At 41.7% G+C, this 21407-nt stretch overlaps 2 long non-coding RNA genes across 2 annotated transcripts; both read right to left on the bottom strand.

Moving 5' to 3' along the window:
* Positions 1 to 10889: 10889 nt before the first annotated feature.
* On the bottom strand, positions 10890 to 13761 carry LOC307227100. Its single transcript, XR_013843809.1, has 2 exons — positions 12514 to 13761; positions 10890 to 12136 (listed from the first exon to the last, which is right to left on the bottom strand). It is a non-coding gene; the product is annotated as an uncharacterized lncRNA (long non-coding RNA).
* Positions 13762 to 15638: 1877 nt separating this feature from the next.
* On the bottom strand, positions 15639 to 19727 carry LOC307227104. Its single transcript, XR_013843813.1, has 2 exons — positions 19666 to 19727; positions 15639 to 16409 (listed from the first exon to the last, which is right to left on the bottom strand). It is a non-coding gene; the product is annotated as an uncharacterized lncRNA (long non-coding RNA).
* Positions 19728 to 21407: the final 1680 nt, after the last annotated feature.

Below are 21407 nucleotides of genomic sequence, written 5' to 3' on the forward strand. Positions count from 1 at the left end.
CTTGTTTTACGCTGACTTCTCCATGAAGCTTTATCCAGGGAACTACGGAGGCCGGTTTCTCACTGATACCTGGGTAGGAAATTGCCATGTATTCCTACAGATAGTGTTTTGAGCTGTCTTTGAGCAATTGTATCCAGAAGTGTTTGATATCTGATTATTTGAGAGGAGGAGATCAGAAGAGTTGTCAAGATCCTCAAGGAGGCAATACAGTGAATTCAATGGACATAATCAGTAGGCTTATATGATAACAACTAGACACTGCCATAAATATGACAAAGGGTGACTCTTAAAAGGCCAGACCCATTAACTCAGTGGTGGAGACTGCTGAAAGAAATAACTTGTAAATACCTCTTATACTCTTAAACATATGACCCCCAAATACCTATGGGGAAATAGCATTAAAATGCAGAGCATGAGAGCTTTCACTAGACACAAAGGATATTTATTTTATGTTCAGGGTAGTGTTCTGTGCTGAGCACAATCAATGTGTTTCTGATTGTAATGAAAATCTAGAGTAGGATTTTTAATTTAGAAAGCAAAAGTTAGAGTTTTAATTTAGAAAGCAAAATAAAATGCTTTTATATTTTACCAGCATCACAAAGAATAGGTATTGCAACTCTTACAGCACAATTATCCTATGTATGTTTACTCAAAAGTAAGTCCCACTATTTTCAATGGGATTTACTCCCAGGTAAGTGTGCATAAAACTGCAGCCTTAAAGGGTTTTCCTCCCTTCATTAGCAAGTGAAGAACTGAGGAAAGCAGATACTTTGTGACTGGAAATACTGGAAATCCTCATTGAAAATCAGGCTTTGTAATTACCAGTAGGCCTATATTTTACTATGGTTTAAATGATGAAACAAAACTTTATGCTAACTTGCTTTTGAAATGGTGGCATGATATAGTCTCTCAGTGTTTTAGATTCTTTTGGGAAGTGCATACATGGGATTATAGAACATGAAAAAATAATAGTAAAATTGATGATAACAACAACAACAACAACAACAACAACAACAACAACAACAACAACAATTTTTATTTATACCCCGCCCTCCCCAGCCAAGGCTGGGCTCAGAGCGGCTTACAAGCAATAATAAAAACAAGTTGAATGATTACAAAATTGATGTCTTTCTAAAGTTCAGATAATTGTTCTCCAGTAGGCATTTGACCTGCTGGGTTGAAAAATTTGATTGGCACTGAGTTTCATTTTATTTGCTGTTATTGTCTTCATTTTATTGTTTTGGAATCTTTATTATATTTTGGTAATTATTTTCAACTTGTATGCTGCCCCCTGAATACTGCAGGGGGAGGGAAGAATATACTTTTGCAGGGGGAGGGCAGAATGTACTTTCTTTCTTTCTTTTTTAGTAAATTATAAGTCAGTGGAGAGTTTCAGAGGTGATTTTGGAGAGAATCAAACTTCAGATTCTTTACAACAACTCAAGTCCCCACAATTCACAAGGTGCTCATCTGACATATGCATTTATTGCTGGCATTTGATTACAATAACATTTCTGAAATAATGCACAATTAATGTCTATGCTTATGATTATAATTGTGTCTGGAGAATGTCTGGGTAAAGCTATAGGAAAACGGGAAAGAGCAGGCAGTTTGAATATTGGTTTGTTTGGTTTTGCTACTGGCATAGTGAGAACAGGATTGTCATTAACAAAATATTATAAAGCAATGGTTACTATACTTGGGAAGTCATAATTAAATTGTAGAAATGCTTCATTTATATTGAATACACAACCCTGCGTTCATTGGACTAAAGAGGCTTATGTGACATGCCATGAATAAAATACATTAAAGATTTCAAATATCAATGTTACATTTTTTAAAAATCTGTTAAATATGAATATCTAAATGAATAAAATATGAGCACATCAGTAAATCACCCTGTTTTTGTGAACCCTGACTGGAAAATAGAGGTTTGCATTTTTTCCTGATATGTGAATGGAGATGGAATTCAAGATAAGGTATTAATCATAATTAGAGAGACTATGACAGGTCTGCAACAATAAATTCTTAACAACGAGAAATAATGCTCATCCATAATGAACTGCTTAATACATTAATTTTCTTATTAAAATTGGCCTTACACTAATAGGTTCAAGACAAAGTTGATATAACTTTATATTTGCATTCTCTATTTTTATCAATTTTCATTTAAGTAGTATATTATTCAGAAAATTAAATAAATCATTAAAACATATAATTGCATATATATATTCTCACAGATAATTCCCCTAAGCAATATTGTGGTTATAAGGTGTCAGTGTGCATATTAATTCATCATAGCAACTAAGTCATGTTCATTTATTTGCTAGTAGCCCTTAATAATAATAATAATAATAAATTTTATTTGGAAAAAGCACGCACTGTTCCTCTTTGAAAGTGCAAGAAGACCAAGTATTTGCTTCCTACAGTTTATCAGGACTTGAAAATTACTAATTACTGTTCTAATATGTTTGTATGCATGACTATTTATGAACATGTACTAAGTATCGCATAAAATGAAGCTTTGTGCTTTAATCACTAATTCATGTACAGAGAAATAATATTTTTTTAAATCTGAATACTTCACTTCAGGGTGAAAATATCCCTGAAGGTATTTCATTTGATGTTTCTCAGCTGAATAATTGAACTTCCTCTCTTTAAAAGTATTGTGTTAAAGCAAATGCTAGGTAGCGTGAATGCTCTGTCCACCGTGTTTGATTTCACCACTTACTGTTGAGGTAATCAAGGGATAAAAATGTATGTGCCATATGGACCCTGCCTAAAGGCTTCCCTTGCATGCATGGTAGGGTTGCCACCCATCCCTAGAAAAAGGTGATTGTCCCTTTTTTTTAAAAAAAAATAAAAGTGTCCTCTGTACTGTTTGGACTTCTAACAGGATGCCTTTTATCACATATTCTAGCTCTTCCTCCTCCTCCAAACTGTGTGGGTCTGGTGGGAGGAGAACCAAGAGTGAGTTATTGCGGATGTGGGCAGAGGGTGGAGTGGGGCTGGGAGAGTTGAGAGAGAGAGTTTTCATGCCGGCAGAAGGTGGGTTGCAGAGAGTGAGAAAGGGGGTTTGCGGTGCCCAGGCCTGCTATGGTGGAGTCTCTTAAGAAATAGATTCACAAATTTTAAATTTCACAATAAAACGCAGTTGCTTAAAAAAACCCAACCCTGGCTTTGTTTAAAGCAGTCCTTAAGCTCTTGTTTGAGAAGACTGAAGTCCAAAAATCAAAATCTGCTTTCAAATACATTGCTGTGATATACAGAACTCTTTCCACTCCATTATGTTGCCAAGGGGCTCCTATAAGGGAAACGTATTGTTGTATAGTTACACATAGTTTATAACTAGCTTAGGTATTTTCGATAAATTGAAGGTCATTGCCATAAGATGTTAAGATAATAAATCTGGCTTATCAACACACTCTCCTGGTAGCAAGGCCATATCCTCCTGAGATCATTTATCTCCAGTTCATTATCTTGTCTGCATTATTCAGCAGCCCCACTCATGCTCAATTGGGTTTGAATAGCTTTTAGCTGCTGAAGTCTTCTTCAATTTTGACATAATCTTTTACTTGTTCTTTAGTAAGAATTTGAGATCCTACTTTAATCGCTATCTAGATAATTGAACTGATGTCAGTGTTCATTGTTCCTTTCCTGTGCATCTCCAGTGTTATTGTTAAACATTTAATATTATCTTCATGGTTCCAAAGTAAGTGTGCATTTAACTATTATGATATTTTACAAACACACACACACACACACACACACACACACACACACACACACACACACTTCTTATCTATAGAGGAGATAGGAAAAGATAGCCAGTTAGCAAGAAACAGCTAAATTCCAGCTATCGTCCATAGAAGAAATGAAGACTAAATTTCTCATGGTTATATTTTGTGTACTAGCAATAATGGGGGGGGGGTGCAGCTCCAGAGTAGATTTCACTAAACACCAAACTTTCACTAGGAAGACTTCTGTAGTGCTGAATATAAATCAATCAAAAGTTTCTCAGTTTGCTAAACATTAGAGGTACATCATTCTCCTTCCCACAATCACACAACAAAGACATAATGTTATAAAATCTTTTCTGTGAAATCAGAAAACAAAATGAGTAGTGTGAATAAATAATAAAAATATAAAATTAAATATAGTCACGTTTTTCTCGGTACTGGAGTCTATGTATACAGAAAGAGAGGTATCTCTTGTAGGGTTGGGAATATGTTCTTGTTAGAGGTCAAGCTTAGCAGGAATATGACTGGAACAAGAGTGTCACTGAAGTCCTCACTCAGAATTAAGTGTTCATAGGTGAAAGAGATCAGATCAGGGGTGGGGAACCTTTGGCCTTCCAAATGTTGTTGAACTACAACTCCCATCATGCCCAGCAATTGGCCATGCTGGCTGGGATTGATGGGCGTTGCAGTTCAGCAACATGCAGAGGGCCAAGATGCAACATGCATGCGCGGAAGCAGCGAATCGCGGCACGCGCAGGCACAGGTTGTGTTCGCTTCAGGATGCGAACAGGGATCCAGAACGGATCCCGTTCATATCCAGAGGTACCACTGTATATAGTCTGGCCCTCAACAAGTTCTGAGAAACAGTGGACCGGCCCCGTGCGGAAAAAGTTTGCTGACCCCTGATTTAGAGTAATAGAGATGGACAGAGAAGAATATGGAAGTAAGTGTGGAAGTCAGAGGGAAACAATTTAAAAACTATTTGTACACATTGAAAACAAATGTGAATGATTGCTAGGGAATCTATATTAGGGCCATATATATTTATTATAGTAATGCTGCACTTAGTATGCTGACTGCTAAAACTGTAAGCTGGAAACTTTTGATCACACCCTTTGGTTTTGATTATTATTACTTTTAAAAGTTCTACTGGCACAAACATCTCACACCCATTCTGGGCAAAGGCTATCTTTATCTGAGAGAGGTAGGCGAGTTCCCTGTAAGAAGGCTCTATTAGCCTACAGTTTCTTCAGTTCAATGTGAACCTATTTCCTATTGTTTGTACCTAAGCCCCTAACACTCCTGGTAACAATGTTTAACTACATGTTTACTGCAACGCATAGGTGCCATGAAGGGGCCGGGCACCCACAAATTTCAGTGCCAGGGCCATGCACGCTGCATGGCACCCATGGCCCCAGGCACCCACTGTCGTGGGGCCAATGCTGGAACATATTATATATAGGGCTGCTTCGGAAGACAGTTCGGAAAATTCAGCTAGTGCAGAATTCAGCGGTCAGGTTGCTCACTGGCGCAAGATGTTTTGAGCATATCATACTGATCCTGGTCCAACTCCACTACTAGCTATAAATTAGCTTCCAGGTTCAATTCAAAGTGCTGGTTTTGAACTATAAAGCCTTAAACAACTCAGGACTGCAGTACCTCAAGGACCGTCTCTCTACGTATGAACCTAGCCGGACCCCGAGATCATCTTTTGAGACCCTTCTTCGTGTGCCTCGTCCACAAGAGGTCCAGAGGGTGACCACATGAGAACGGGGCCTTCTCTGTGGTGGCTCCCCATCTGTGGAACACTCTCCCCAGGGAGGTTCGCACCTTCATTATACACCTTTAGGCACCAGGCAAAATGTTCCTTTTTAATCAGGCCTTTGGCTGATTGACACCCAATGCCCTTTTTAAAATGGGTTGGGGAGGGGGGATTTTGGGGTTGTTCTTGCTATTTTTATTACTTATTTTGTGTTTTTATATTGTGATTTTATGTTGTGAACCACCCAGAGATCTGTGGGTATAGGGTGGTATACCAATTTTAATAATAATAATAATAATAATAATAGTAATAATAATAATACATGTCAACTCTCAATTAGGAGAAAACAGAGGTGTGTAACAGGAAAGCAAGCATGCTCAACCTCCATCTTTTACCACAATCCTGAAACCAGTGAAGAAGGCAACCTAAGCAGAGCAGATTATAATGATGTGTGATGTTCTCTGGACTTCCTCATATGATGTATCCTGCCTATCAGCAAAAGAATATTATACAGAGACATATCTGTATCAGATATATAGGACACAAGTCAGATTATATGAACCGATTAAAAGAAGTCCATTTATTTACCAAAGGGCAAACAGAAGGATAGAATAAGGAGAGTAACAAATTTAATAAGTAATGTGACCTATAGAGACCAAAACAACTCAGGACACAAAGTACAAAAGCCATCTGCTGAAACCAAGCCAATGCTTCCAAAAAGGGAGGGAAGGGGAAACAACCACCAAAGGAGCCAAATTGGGGATCCATGCCCAAAGACACACAGAATTTATTTTTTAATTCCTTGAACAGGTATACAACATTAACCCTATTCATTAATTTCATACCTGCTTCTTAAATAATGCCAGAATTACATTAGTGTTTAATATCATAAACAAAGTCCAAGACCTCAGCAGCTGCACAGATAAAAATGCAATCATACGAAGGGTTATTGGCATTATGAACAGAGGAGTCTTGACACTACTTGACATTTAGTCTCAATTACCAGGTTCGGGTTTTTCTCCTTCACTGAACAATGCTATAGAACACCTCAAGAAAACGAGTGGATACTATGCACTCATCATAGCAAAAGTAGCAATCTCCACTTTTTCGAAGGACCTGGGTCAGCTGACAAAACATCAGACATTAAATTACATTTGACAGCATACACAGACTATGGAAAATACAACTTGCTCTTATTTTTTCTGGTGGAAGAGAGCACTCACTCTTTTATTACAACAATAAAGCCACTTATAATGATTTATTTTTTAAAAGGAAGAGGCAGCAGTCTTATTATTATACACAGCAGCATCTTAATTTCTTTTTCCACACTTCTTTTCACCTACAGGTACCGGTGACGGTGTTTTTTCAGAGCATAGAAATTAAGGGCAGATGATAAAGAGCTGTCAGAGTTTGTACTCAAAAAAAATTGTACTCAAAAAAATACAAAACTAGACAGTCAATGTATTTGAGAAAAAGGAGTTGTGCCCAATTTCAGGTACAGTAGGCAAGGGGAACTTCTAGTCCAAGGGCCTAATGTGGCCTGACAGGCCTCTTCACTTGGCCCCTGAGATTGAGATGATGCCCACGAAGCCACAGATTGCTTCGCTTGCGCCACAAAGGAAGCCATCTCTCCTCAATGGCCATCTTTCATCTCATCCTGCTGAGAAAGGGCTCCACTTTTGCAATGCACAGAGGGGAAATGAAGCAATCTCATTATGCAGAAATTTCCTTGTATTGCCAGATCATTGTGTTTCAATGATTTTATTTATCCCTTTTCTAGGAGCACGGCAAGAAACTCAACCTGTGTGTGAAGAGGGTTGCTTTGTGCAGCGGCGGAGCAGGCTCCAGCGGCGCCCAGGGAGAACGTGCCGTGGGGCACAGAGGGCAAAAGGAGCCCAGCGCCCACCCAGCCCAGCCCCCCTCCGTGCCATTTGGCAGTGTGGCCTGGGGGGCTGCGTGAGAAGGACTTGTGATGCCGCCACCCTCCCTGAGCCAGCTTGGCGAGATTCGGATCCGGGGGGGCAATGTGAGAAGAGGGCGAGGCTGGGCTCGAAGGGCAAAGGGCGTCCTGCTCACGCCGCCCTCCCCGAGCTGCTTTGTGAGGCTGGGATCTCAGCAGGGCTGAGCAGCGCCCCCTCCCGGAAAATGCGTCCGGGGCAATTGCCCTGGCAGCCCACCCCCCTCCCCGCTCCACCCCTGGTGTGAGGAAATGGTACCGTGTGATTGGCCCCAACCAGTCTGGATATTGACACTACCCACTATAGGCACACCAATTCAAAGAAGTTGGGTAATTATTACAGTTCAATCCTATTCCTATCTACTCAACAGAAAACACCACTGAGTTCATTAGGCCTTTTTGTCAGTGCAATGTGCATAGGATCGCAACCTTAAGTTATGAGAAAAAACTTGTCCTCCACGTTAGGAAATCTGACCCAGTTTGGGTTGTATTTACACTATGGAGTTCACCACCTTCAGATTTGTGGACATAAGGAACACTAGGTTTTTCTTTATTTCTACTCCTGCCTTACAAGGGATTTCAATCTTTCAACAGGTGTCACAAGCAGATTAATTTTGAAATATTAAAGGGAGGGTATCAATTAATTTTTCATCCAAGCAAAACTTCCAGCTACTGAGATATTTTGGTGCTGGGTTTATGAGAATCTTATTAAGATCCTGTGCACACAAATTGTGAATCATCCCCACTGAAATAAATATGACTAACCTTTGAGGAAACATATTTAGGACTGGGCCAAACACCTTAGCTGCTCACTTCAGCAGCTAAGATAGTTACAATCTGCAGACTGGGTTTCTCCATCACACCCACCAAATTCTCCATAATCTATTGATTAATTTGTCTACATATTGTGAATTCTTGAGAACTCAAAGCTTGTGATATTCAAATACTCAAATATCTTGTGATATTTAAGTTGGTCCTAATAAAAGTATTGTACTATTGTTGAGTTTTGATTTTTTTTAAGGTAGTAGACAAATGATAGTAACTTGACATTTTTATTTACATACAATATTTGTCTTATAATAAGCAATTACAGTTGATGATATCTGATTTCTTTTTTTATGGAATTACAAACTTGGTAGATCAGGGAAATGTTGTGGACATAGTGTATCTTGATTTCAATAAGGCTTTTGACAAAGTATCCCATGATATTCTCTTGAGGTAGCTGGTAAAATGTGGGTTGAATGAGGTAACTGTTAGGTGGATTTGTAACTGGTTGACTGACCGAACCCAAAGAGTACTCACTGATGGTTCCTCATCATCCTGGGGGAAAATGACAAGTGGGGTGCTGCAGGGTTCTGTCCTGGGCACATTTTGTTCAACATCATGTGAGGGGTAGCTAATGCGGCAGAAGACAGAATCAGAATTCAAAATGACCTTAACGGATTGGAGAATTGGGTGCAATCTAACAAAATGAATTTCAATAGGGACAAACGTAAGGTTCTGCGCTTGGGAAGGAAGAACTAGATGCACAAATATAGGATGGGGGCTTACTAGCAGTACATGTGAAAAGGATCTAGGGGTCTTGGTGGACCACAAGCTTAACTTGAGTTAACAGTGTGATGCAGCTGCAAAAAAAGCTAACACTATTCTAAGCTGCATCAACAGATGTATAGTGTCCAGATTAAGGGAAGTAATAGTCAGACCACACCTGTAATACTGTGTCTAGTTCCACAATTTAAGAAGGATATTGACAAGCTGGAAGGTGTGCAGAGGAGGGCAACCAAGATGAGCAAGGGTCTGGAAACCAAGCCTTATGAGGAACGCTTGAAGGAGCTGGGTATGTTTAGCCTGGAAAAGAGGAGATTGGGTGGAGATATGATAGCCATCTTCAAATATCTTAAGGGCTGTCCCATGGAAGAGGGAGGTTGTTTGCTCCTGCTCTGGAAGGTAGGACTCAAACAAATGGCTTTAGGTTACGAGAAAGGAGATTCTGACTAAACATTGGGGAAAACTTTCTGACAGGAAAAGCCATTCAGCAGTACAACGGGTTCCCTCGGGAGGTGGTGGACTCTCCTTCCTTGGAGGTTTTTAAGTAGTGGTTGGAGGGCCATCTGTCATGGATGCTTTAGCTGAGATTCCTGTACTGCAGTGGGTTGGACTAGATGACCCTCAGGGTCCCTTCCAACTCTATTAATCTCTGATTCTATACTAGACAGATGGGCCTGATCCAGCAGGGCTTCTCTTATGTTAACAGACAGGATAGCTCAGCTGGTTAGAGCGTGGGGCTCATAATGCCAAGTTTGCAGGTTCAATCCCCATAAGGGACAGCTGCATATTCCTGCATTGTAGGGGGTTGAACTAGATGAGCCTCAGGGTCCCTTCCAACACTACAGTTCTATGAGTCTATGATTTCCCACTAAGTCACACTCAGAGCAGACCCACTGAAATTCATCAACTTAGATCTATTTTTTAAAATAATATTTTATTAAGATTTTTTAACAAAAAAGAAACAGAAAGTTACAATACAATACAAAAAAGAAAAAAAAGAAAAACACAAGAAAAATACAAAAACCAATATCCAACACAAAACAAAGAAAAAAATAAATAAGAATCCCTCTTTTTAATTTCTCACCGTTCATTAACTTGTTTTCCTGACTTCCTCACACCTCCCTTTTTTGTATTCCATTTAAAAATTGGTTCAGCAAGTTCATATCCTTTTAATTTACCCTTAATTATTTATCCTCATATATTATAACTTCAAATTTTCATCTAATATCAATCCATTCTTACATGTTCTTATTTTGCCTTATTACTAGAACCACTTCATTTCATTTAGATCTAATGTACGATCAATCTGCAGACAATTTCTAAATGTAGGGTGGTTGAGCCCTCTCTCTGTCTGAAATCCATGCTAACCTTCCTAATCTTAAAGGTACTGGGCATGCTGTTGTTGCTTATTGAGGGGATTTAACTCTGTGCATTCTGAGAGACGTTGCTTTCTAAGACTAAACCATGGTAGCAACAAATCCTTAGCCAAGGGTTAAGCAACCTGAAAATGCTGAATTCATTCTCTTAATAACAAAACGCTCTTACCTAGCATGAGCAGGTGAAAAATAAATTAGAGCTCCTGCACCTTTAATGCACCCTGTATGACAAGTTGCACCTGCTGAAATTCCCTCTTCAACACAACTATTAATGGGGCAGATACCACCATTAACTCAATTCTGTTCAGTCACAGGATAGGTAACTGATAGCACTAGCTTTGGGATTATGCCTGCTAAGTATGCACACTAAGAATGCACATTATTGCAACCTTAGCGCAACCCATGTCTACTCTATGCTTCAGTCTCCCACTGATTTCAAAGAGGCTTACTCCCAGGTAGACGAGTGCAAAATTGCAGCTGTAAAGTAAGCTCAAGTAGACAAGAAAGAATTGTGATATATATTTATTTTTTGCCCAAAATTTCATTTATTTCCATTAAAAACTGGGAACTCTTCTTCTCACTGCCTCAAGATGTATGGACATTTTTTATCTTTCAACTTTCAGAAATCTTTAAAACAGATTTCCTTGTGTATGCATGACTGGTGCAAATGTTATTTTTTGTTGTTGATCTCAATAGTCAAAACAAGTGCATTTTATTTATTTGTTTATTTGTTTATTTATTGCTTGCTCTGATGGGAAGAGGTTCAAAATAAAGAATACTGTACTCCTCAACACCATCCACTGCCATCTTCTGGCCATATTAAAAAGAGCAAGTATTTTTAAAAGCCACTGGAAGTAGAAAAGAGTGCTCAGAATTTAGTAAAAATAACTGCAGTAACAAATTAATAAAACCTACTGACAGTTCACATGTAGAATAATTCTATTCTTCAGTTTAATGATATTTTCTTTCACCAAATTTTCATCTACCAAGTTAACAAAAGTCAAATAATTTTAATAATTTTAATACTGCCGTACTAACAGGATTTTTAAACTGCAGCAATTACAATGATTACAGTGGCACCTTTCGCAATATGGCGATCACAAGAATTGGTGTGATAATATGCAATGGTCTACGGGAGTATTATCTCTCACTTGCTGATTATATTCATGGTTATTTCAATACCATAACCCAGAGCTTTCCAAACTTTTCATGTTGGTGACATACTTTTTAGACATGCATCATCTCACAACACAGTAATTCAGTTTGATTAGCAAACCAGAAGTTAAAATAACCCCTTTCCAGTCCTGGGAGGAGTGCAAGGAGCGTTCATGCGACACACCTACACACTGCAGCCGGCACACTAATGTGTCGTGGCACACAGTTTGGAAAGCTCTGCCATAACCAATTCACCAGTTCAGTGATGTATTCATACATAGTGGTACAGCAATGTGTGTGTATTTCACTTTGTGCTCTCTGAATTATCACATTTTAAGGCTGGTTGGTCTACACACAAACAGTACTATCAGAAGGTTGGCAGTTCAAATCCCCGTGGCGATGTGAGCTCCCGTTGCTCTGCCCCAGCTCTTGCCAACCTAGCAGTTTGAAAGCACGCCAGAGCAAGTAGATAAATAGGTACCGCTGTGGCTGGAAGGTAAACAGCATCTCTGAGCGCTCTGGTTTCTGTCATGGTGTCCTGTTGCGCCAGTAGCGGTTTAGTCCTGCTGGCCTGTGGACAAACTCCGGCTCCCTCAGCCTGAAAGCAAGATGAGCACCATAACCCATAGTCACCTTTGACTGGACTTAACCATCCAGGGGTCCTTTGCCTTTTTTTTTTTTAACTATAAGTAAATATGAATTATTCAAGCACCATTCTTTATGTTGCCAAAACGGCACTATCTACACAAATGAGGGAGATATCAATAGGTTTGGGGAAACCTAAAGGTTTGCAGAAGCAGAAAAAACCCTCAGTAATGATGGAGCACCCCAAAACTACCCAAATGAGGCCTCAGCATAGGGAGTAGCCAAAGACAACAAAGAATCCTGGGATAGCTTAAAGACTAACAATTTCTTATCACATAATATTTCATGGGCCAGAAGTGTTATTCTAAATTGGGAGGCATATACACACACATGGATGGAAGGTGGAATGAAGAAGAGTGTGGTCTTAAGGAAACATGAATCAAGAGTCAATATCTGAAGATGCATGGTGTAATCATAAATTAGGAGGCATACACACACATATGGTTAGAGAATGGAATGGAAAGGAATGAGATCAAACAAAATGCAAAGAGTAAATAGTGATACTTATTTAAAAGCCAAAGAGTTACCATTACAATTGAAAAGACAAATATGTGGCATCGGGTCAACTAATTAACATGTGTGGTCTCATTAAATCTTGATTTAAGTCACTGGTGATTGAATTGAATTTCCTGATTAATTGTAATTCAGCAGTTTCATGCTTTGAAATTCCTTTGTTTGAGGATGGCCACCTTAAGAATTGCTATAGTTGTTGCTGTTATTAATAATTCAAATTTTTACCTGCCTTCACCATAATGCCTCAGGGTGGGTTACAGCAATTCAAAACATCGTATTAAAACAGTTAAAAACAAATTACAGTCGCAGGAATAGTTACAGTTCAGTTTTGCTGCAGATGGACATCTCTTTTTCCCTCCTAGAAAAAGAGCCTGTAGAAATCATTGTGGCATCTGGGGACAGAAAATTCAAATATGCTGTCTGCCCCAAAAGGTAAAATAGTGGATTAGCATTGGAAAAATGGATAAATGTGCCTCGGAAGCTGTTTGACCTCTGAGGCGCATTGGAAAATGGAAGCATTCACTTCCAGGTTTTCGGCGTTCGGCTTCCGAAACATTCGGCAGCCAAGACATTCGAAAACCAAGGTTTGACTGTATTTCAGAAGGACTAGTCCTTCATACTTCAGCATGAAGAACCAATGAAATAGTAACCATGAAAGGGAGATAAATTAAGTGATTTTGAAGTATCCAGATTTTAAGCCATTATTCCACAATGCAAAACATAAAAATCACCTGAAAACTGGTAAGTGCCAGCAACTGGGTTTTTTGTGTTGTTGTTTTTTTAAAGTTCCCCCCTACACACCAGTACCTCAGTTAAAAACACCTTTACTTTGGAGTATGTCTCACAGATTTACTTAGTATTTGGTACGAAGTTCCACATAATAGCAATTCTAAGTCCTGGCCAGGGAACAGCAGAATGGAGTAAAGTCACAAAATTCAGTATTGGAACAAATTGCAGTCATTTGCACTGGCAAAGGTGGAGGGTAGAACAGTTTTTACGGTACTTCTTTTTTGCTGCACCAGTTCCAGGCTGTTCCAGGAAATAATTAAATAATTATTTAATTAAATAAGGTGATTTAAACTGCAAAAAGGTGCAAAAAAGCCTGAAAAGTGTGGAAAACGTGTCAGAATGGTGCAAAAATAAGAAATAATAATAATAATAATAATAATAATAATAATAATAATAATAATAATAATAATAATTTATTATTTGTACCCCGCCCATCTGGCTGGGTTTCCCCAGCCACTCTGGGCGGCTTCCAACAAAGATGAAAAATACACTAAAATGTCACATATTAAAAACTTCCCTGAATAGGGCTGCCTTCAGATGTCTTCTGAATGTCAGGTAGTTGTTTATCGCTTTGACATCTGGTGGGAGGGTGTTCCACAGGGCGGGTGCCACTACCGAGAAGGCCCTCTGCCTGGTTCCCTGTAACTTGGCTTCTCGCAGTGAGGGAACCGCCAGAAGGCCCTCGGCGCTGGACCTCAGCGTCCGGGCAGAACGATGGGGGAGGAGACGCTCCTTCAGATATACTGGACTGAGGCCGTTTAGGGCTTTAAAGGTCAGCACCAACACTTTGAATTGTGCTCGGAAACGTACTGGGAGCCAATGTAGGTCTTTCAAGACTGGTGTTATATGGTCTCGGCGGCTGCTAGCAAACCCAGGAAAGCCGCTAGCAAATCCAGGAACCTTGGCAACTGCAACCCCCTGAGTCTTTGCATCAACCTCTGAGGACTGTGAAGAGTGAGAGATCGAGAAAGGAGGTGGGGGGGGGGAGCAATTGTTGTGGATTTTGGTGGATTTTCAGCCAATGCTATTGACCATACTCTGTTATACCAAGAATAATTGTTCAGCCCATCACTCGTTTTCCAGTGGAATAACAGCAACCATGAGTCCCACGAAGCTTTTAGAAATGGCATAGCTCCCATCAGTCATGTTGCCTACAGGCAACTCTCCCAGTAATTGCATAATATTATCACTAAGCTAAGCAGTGGGCAACAATGTTTAAAGGAGGCTCCAGGTGAATATATTTGGGGAAAATGGGTATAAAAGTGAAGATATTAGTGTAAATAACAAACTTGCATTTTATTTGAGAAATTGCTTGCAAGAATGTGTACATTAGTCAAAACTGCATATAAAAATATGTTTATTAGGAGAAATTTGCACTAAAATGGTGATGAATTTCCAGGAGGCTTTTAAAGTAGTAATTATAGCAAATTGCTACAAAATGTTGAGAACAGAATTTAATACACTGGTACCTCGGTTTTTGAACGTAATCCATTCTGGAAGACTGTTCAAGTTCCGAAACCAAAAACCTAATACGGAAAACTCAATACGGAAGCTGCGGGGCATGTTTGACTTCTGAAAAGTGTTCGAAAACTGAAACAGTTACTTCCGGGTTTACCACGTTTGAAAACCGAAACGTCCATCAACGGAGACGTTTGAAAACCGAGGTACCACTGTATTGGAAAAATGAAAAACTGAGAGAACAAAAATTGGCAGATCCTTCCATCTCTCTTTAAGAGTCATTAGCATTTTCTCATCGAAGACTGGAACCCTTTGAGAAAGTATAGGTGCCTGATACAGCAAGACAGTCCAATTTTTCAAAGAAGCTGGACATTTCCCCCCAAGCTGGGAAAGTGCTAACTAGGCTTTGAGAAGGGAGGTGGGAGGATTCTAGGACCCTGTCAGAGCCCTCTTGCCTCCTTCCCAAAGTTCAGCATCTCGCTTACCAGACTATTTCTATGTTTTCTTTCCATGTTTTATACATTTTTTAAAGAACCTTTTGAAAAGTACTTAGGGCATTCTTAATTTAAGAAACAAACTTCCCCAAACTGATCACTGAACATAGGTTCTTGTCAGGGCATTCTAAACATTTATTTTTCTTCTAATGTGAAAACTAATATACTTCTCTATATCCAAGTATGCAAAAACCACTAGCACATTTTTGGTGGATCAGTTAAACTTACAATATGATAGGCAAAAGACAATCGTAAGTTTGGTATTAAAGGGCATGCTATATATGTCTACTCAGAACTAATCCCAGTGAGTTCAGTGGGACTCAGCATAAGGTTAAAGCTTAATGCTTAGTAGAAAGCTTCTGAATTGGGTATCTGTTTAAGAAAAAGAAGCTTAATTTACCAGAAAGTAGACCTGACATTAAACATGGTCAACTTAAAGAAGAAAGAGAATATACAGAGCAACGTATACACCCAGGATACAATTATATTGCTAGGGAAAGCAAAACTGTCAATTTCAATAAAATTATAGCTCGCATTATCAGCTTCTAACTTGTGCATTCAGTAATGGGTGACATACGAGTATTGAATCAATACAGCACTAGAGCATGGAGGCCCTAGAGAGGGGACGCCTCTGAACAAGGAGTTTAGAATTGTGGTTAACACAAGTAATCCATTCTAATTAATAAAAACATTTGGGAAAAGGTCTGTCCAAGGAAAAATAGGAAATTGTTTGTCCACCAGATGGTGCTATTTGAATCAACCAATAAACAATTTTCTTCATTTTTGCTATAATTTGTTCAATTTAATTTTCCCAAAGAATTTGTAAAACATAATTATACTTCTGTCTGTTATGTTCTGGAATGGTGTCTGTATTTTACCTAGTACTGTACATTTATTTGAAAAATAGGGTGATAAGCTCTGCAGCAATACAGCCCTTTGTCTTCCATTTGCCTTTCCTACAGAACTAACAACCTAATAGAAAGAGAGTAAAATGAATGAATCATCATCATCATCTTTCCACTGCCAAACCCAAAAGGTACCCCTGCCCGAAGGCCAGTCATGTCCGACTCTAGGGTTGTGCGCCCATCTCACTCAAGAGGCCGGGGGCCAGCGCTGTCCAGAGACACTTCCGGGTCATGTGGCCAGCGTGATGAAGCTGCTCTGGCGAGCCAGCACCAGCACAGCACACGGAAACGCCATTTACCTTCCCGCTATAAAGCGGTACCTATTTATCTACTTGCACTTAGAGGTGCTTTCGAACTGCTAGGTGGGCAGGAGCTGGGACCGCAGACGGGAGCTCACCCCGCCGCGGGGATTCGAACCGCCGACCAGTGGCGTAGCGTGGGTTGTCAGCACCCAGGACAAGGCAAGTAATTTGCGCCCCCTAACCCGCACGCCTGGCACCCCCCCTCCACAGTGGGCGGCAACCCGGCGGCTCGGATCGGATTCGCACAGCAGTGAGAGAGAGTGAGTGAGCCAGGTAGGGGCAGAGAGCTGCGAGTGCGAGCACGCCCCCCCCCAGATGTTGCGCCCGGTGCAGCGGCCCCCCCTGCACCCCCCACGCTACGCCACTGCCGCCGACCATGCGATCGGCAAGCCCTAGGCGCTGAGGATTTACCCACAGCGCCACCCGCGTCCCTGCCAAACCCAAATGCAGCATTAAAAAAGACAGGAAATTAATTTTAAGCAAAACATGCCATTTTCCCCTTTGTACATTTCATGCAGAACAAACAATAGTCAAACTAACACACTCACTAAGCAGAGCCATGGCTACTGGGGAGGCTAGCTGGTGGCTTTTTTTTGCCCCAGGTGAAGCCTCCAGAGGGGCACCATTGAGGCTCCCAGCCTGTGTTTGTGTGTACACAAATGTGTGTGTGGGGGGGTGCCAAACTGGGTCATTGACCCAGGTGAAATAAAGCCTTTTTTTCGCCCCTGCACTAAGCTAAGCGCTGAATTTGCCTTACCCACATGCCCATGTAGCTGTGGGGTTGAGTCTCCTTACATAAAGTGAAAACTAGACCTGTATACTTAAAAGATTTTCCATTTCCATTTCCTTTTACCAAATACAAAAATAGCACACAGAAAGCATAGATTATTTTTGCAGAGCAGGATACCATGAATTATTTTAAAACTATAAATAGGTATAGCAGACCCTCCAAGAGTCCCTATTTTTCAGGGACGTCCCCGATTTAGAGATGCTGTCCCGGTCTCTGATTTGATCCTGGAATGTCCCACTTTTCCATAGGATGTCCCTATTTTCATTGGACAAATGTTGCTGGGTATGTGATTACCTGGAAGTAAGCAGTACTACAGAAGAGGGAAATGATATCCACTCTAATTCATGTGGAAATCTAGATATGTCAGCTATTATACTGGAATCAGCAAGGGATAATCCACATGACCTGAAGGTGCTGCTGTGCAATGCCAGGTCAGTGATTCATAAGACCACTGCCATCCATGACTTGATTGTGGATGGAGGACTTGACCTGGCATGTGTAACAGAGACTTGGTTGGATGAAGCAGATGGGCCTGTCCTCGCCACTGCTTGTCTACCAGGTTTCTCTTATGCACAGCAACTCAGGCCTGTGGGCGGGGAGGGGGGGTTGCAGTGATTTTTAGGAAGTCATTAGTTTGCACCAGGCGTCCTATTGGGAAGACCCTTTTGGTGTACCGAGCTCTCCGCTGCACCAAGGATTCCCTGCCCGAGCTGCTTCAGGTCGTGGTGGATGTTTTCCTGGAGACACCTAGTTTGGTTGTCCTAGGGGATTTTAACATCCATGCCGACACGACCTTACAAAGGGCCACTTGGGACTTCGTGGAAAGCAGGGCCTCCATAGGGCTGTCTCTGAATAAGTCTGGCCCAACTCATAGCCGCGGACATGCCTTAGACCTGGTGTTCATCTCTATGGATGTTGGTGATCTAACACTAAGTAAAAGCGAAACTAAAGAAGTGCCATGATCAGATCACTTCCTGGTGCAACTGGACTTCTCCGTGATGACGAGAACTTGCTCGCCATCCGTAAATAATCAGTCTCACACCAAGATGGGTTGCAGAAATCTAGCTGCTCCGGAGCTGCTGCAGCCAAACATTTTATTGTGTGCAGAAGAAAAGATACAAATTCAAGGAGAGAAACTTTGCCTCAGCTAGCAGATAAAGACAATGCCATACTCTCACACCAGGCCCACGTAGTCGATCAGGCTATGCTACGTGGACCTATCATGCTCCAAGCAATGCCTTTTACTATGAAATCACCTTGCAATAATAAACTTTCGCCCATGCTCTTATGTGCAAACAACCATTTTCCCACACCGTGACCCTTCCCCTCTGCAGGGAGGTGGGACTGATTCGAATGGTCCACTTAATGGATCCAAATGGTTTCCAGAGAGTGGTAGGGGATGCTTTATCCCATGTTGATGGTTGAGAGCCACTGTGGTGTAGTGGTTAAGAGCAGTAGTCTCGTAATCTGGGCAACCGGGTTTGCATCTCCGCTCCTCCACATGCAGTTGCTGGGTGACCTTGGGCTAGTCACACTTCTCTGAAGTCTCTCAGCCCACTCACCTCACAGTGTTTGTTGTGGGGGAGGAAGGGAAAGGAGAATGTTAGCCGCTTTGAGACTCCTTCGGGTAGTGATAAAGCAGGATATCAAATCCAAACTCCTCCTCCTCCTCCTCTTCTTCTTCTTCTTCTTCTTCTTCTTCTTCTTCTTCTCTTCTTTCAGCTGATTCCCTGGTGGCCTGCTGGAATGTGGAGTTAACCAGGGCTATTGACTGTTTGGCTCTGAAGCGCCCTCTCCGATTACATGGAGCCTGAACAGCCCCATGGTTTTCCACAGATCTGAGTGCAATGAAACAATTGCTGAGACGGCTAGAATGCCAGTGGCAGATAACTCATTCTGAAGCTGACCGGACACGGGTTAGAGCTCAATGTCGAGCCTACCAAGTGGCGGTAGCAATGGCGAAGAAGACTTTCTTCACCACCTCTATTGCATCTGCAGAAAACAGCAGCAGGAGACTTTTTCAGGTGGTTCGTAATTTAGCAGAACCACCTGCTTCATCAGGGCCCATTAAGGGCCACATTATCTCCTGCAATGATTTTGCAAAGTTTTTTTGCAGATAAAGTTGCTCAGATTAGGGAAGAGGTAGACTCTACAGTGGGAGCAGGGCCGGGGTGGGAGAGTGCTAGAGTCCTATCTAGTCAAGTTGTGTGGGATCAGTTCCAATCTGTTACCTCTGAGGATGTGGACAGGCTGCTTGGACCAGTGAAACCAACCATCTATCTCCTTGATCCTTCATCTATCTCCTTGATCCTTGCCCATCCTGGATTATAAAAGCTAGCCAGGAATGTCTGGATGATGGGCTTCGCAGGGTGGTGAATGCTTCTCTCTGTGAGGGAGCCTTCCCAGACCTGCTAAAAGAGGCGGTTATCAAAGCGCATCTTAAAAAAGGATCTTTAGATGCAGCCAATATTGCCCAGTCTCAAATCTTCCATTCTTGGGCAAGGTGATTGGGCAAGTGGTTTCTGAACAACTCCAGGCACGCCTGGAAGAAGTGGACCATTTGGATCCCTTCCAGTCCGGATTCAGGCTTCATCATGGGACTGAAACTGCCTTGGTCGCGCTGGTTGATGATCTCCGGCGGACTAGGGACAAAAGTGAGAGATGTTTCCTAGTTCTGCTGGATCTCTCAGCGGCTTTTGACACCATTGACCATAACATCCTTCTGGACCGTCTAGAGGGGCTGGGAGCACTGTTATACAGTGGTTCCGCTCCTTCCTCCTGGACCGTGTTCAGAAAGTGGCGGTGGTGGGGATGAGTGTTCAGACCCCTGGGCTCTCACTTGTGGTGTGCCTCAGGGTTCTGTCCTCTCCCCCATGATTTTCAACATCTACATGCAGCCGCTGGGAGAGATCATCAGGGGGTTTGGGCTGGGTGTTATCAGTATGTGGATAATACCCAGCTCTACCTCTCTTTCAAATCAGAACCAGTGAAGGCGGTGAAGATCCTGTGTGAGTGCCTGGAGGATGGATGGCGGCTAATGGATTGAGGTTGAATCCTGACAAGACAGAAGTACTGTTTTGGGGGGACCAGAGGCGGGCAGGTGTGGACTCACTTGTGGGAAAATTGGTCCTGAATGGGGTAACTGTGCCCCTGAAGAACCAGGTGCGCAGCCTGGGAGTCATTTTGGACTCGCAGCTGTCCATGGAGGCGCAGGTCAATTCTGTGTCCAGGGCAGCTGTTTATCAGCTGCATCTGGTACACAGGCTGAGACCCTACCTGCCCACAGACTGTCTTGCCAGAGTGGTGCATGCTCTAGTTATCTCCTGCCTGGACTACTGCAATGCGCTCTACGTGGGGCTACCCTTGAAGCTGACACGGAAACTACAACTAATCCAGAATGTGGCAGCTAGACTGGTGACTGGGAGTCGCCACTGAGACCACATAACACCGGTCTTGAAAGACCTACATTGGCTCCCAGTATGTTTCTAAGCACAATTCAAAGTGTTGGTGCTGAACTTTAAAGCCCTAAACGGCCTTGGTCCAGCATACCTGAAGGAGCGTCTCCACCCCCATTGTTCTGCCCAGACACCGAGGTCCAGTGGTGAGGACCTTCTGGTGGTTCCCTTGCTGCGAGAAGCCAAGTTACAGGGAACCAGGCAGAGGGCCTTCTTGGTAGTGACACCCGCCCTGTGGAATGCCCTCCCACCAGATGTCAAAGAGAAAAACAACTACCAGACTTTTAGAAGACATCTGAAGGCAGCCCTGTTTAGGGAAGCTTTTAATGTTTAATAGACTACTGTATTTTAATATTTTGTTGGAAGCCGCCCAGAGTGGCTGGTGAAACCCAGCCAGATGGGTGGGATATAAAGATATTATTATTATTATTATTATTATTATTATTATTATTATTATTTTCTTGGCAGGGGACTAATAGTCTTTCAGCAAAAGGGTATTGTTGTATTACAAAAACACT

The sequence above is a fragment of the Podarcis cretensis genome (genome assembly GCF_951804945.1).
Source record: "Podarcis cretensis genome assembly, chromosome: 11".
NCBI lineage: Eukaryota > Metazoa > Chordata > Lepidosauria > Squamata > Lacertidae > Podarcis > Podarcis cretensis.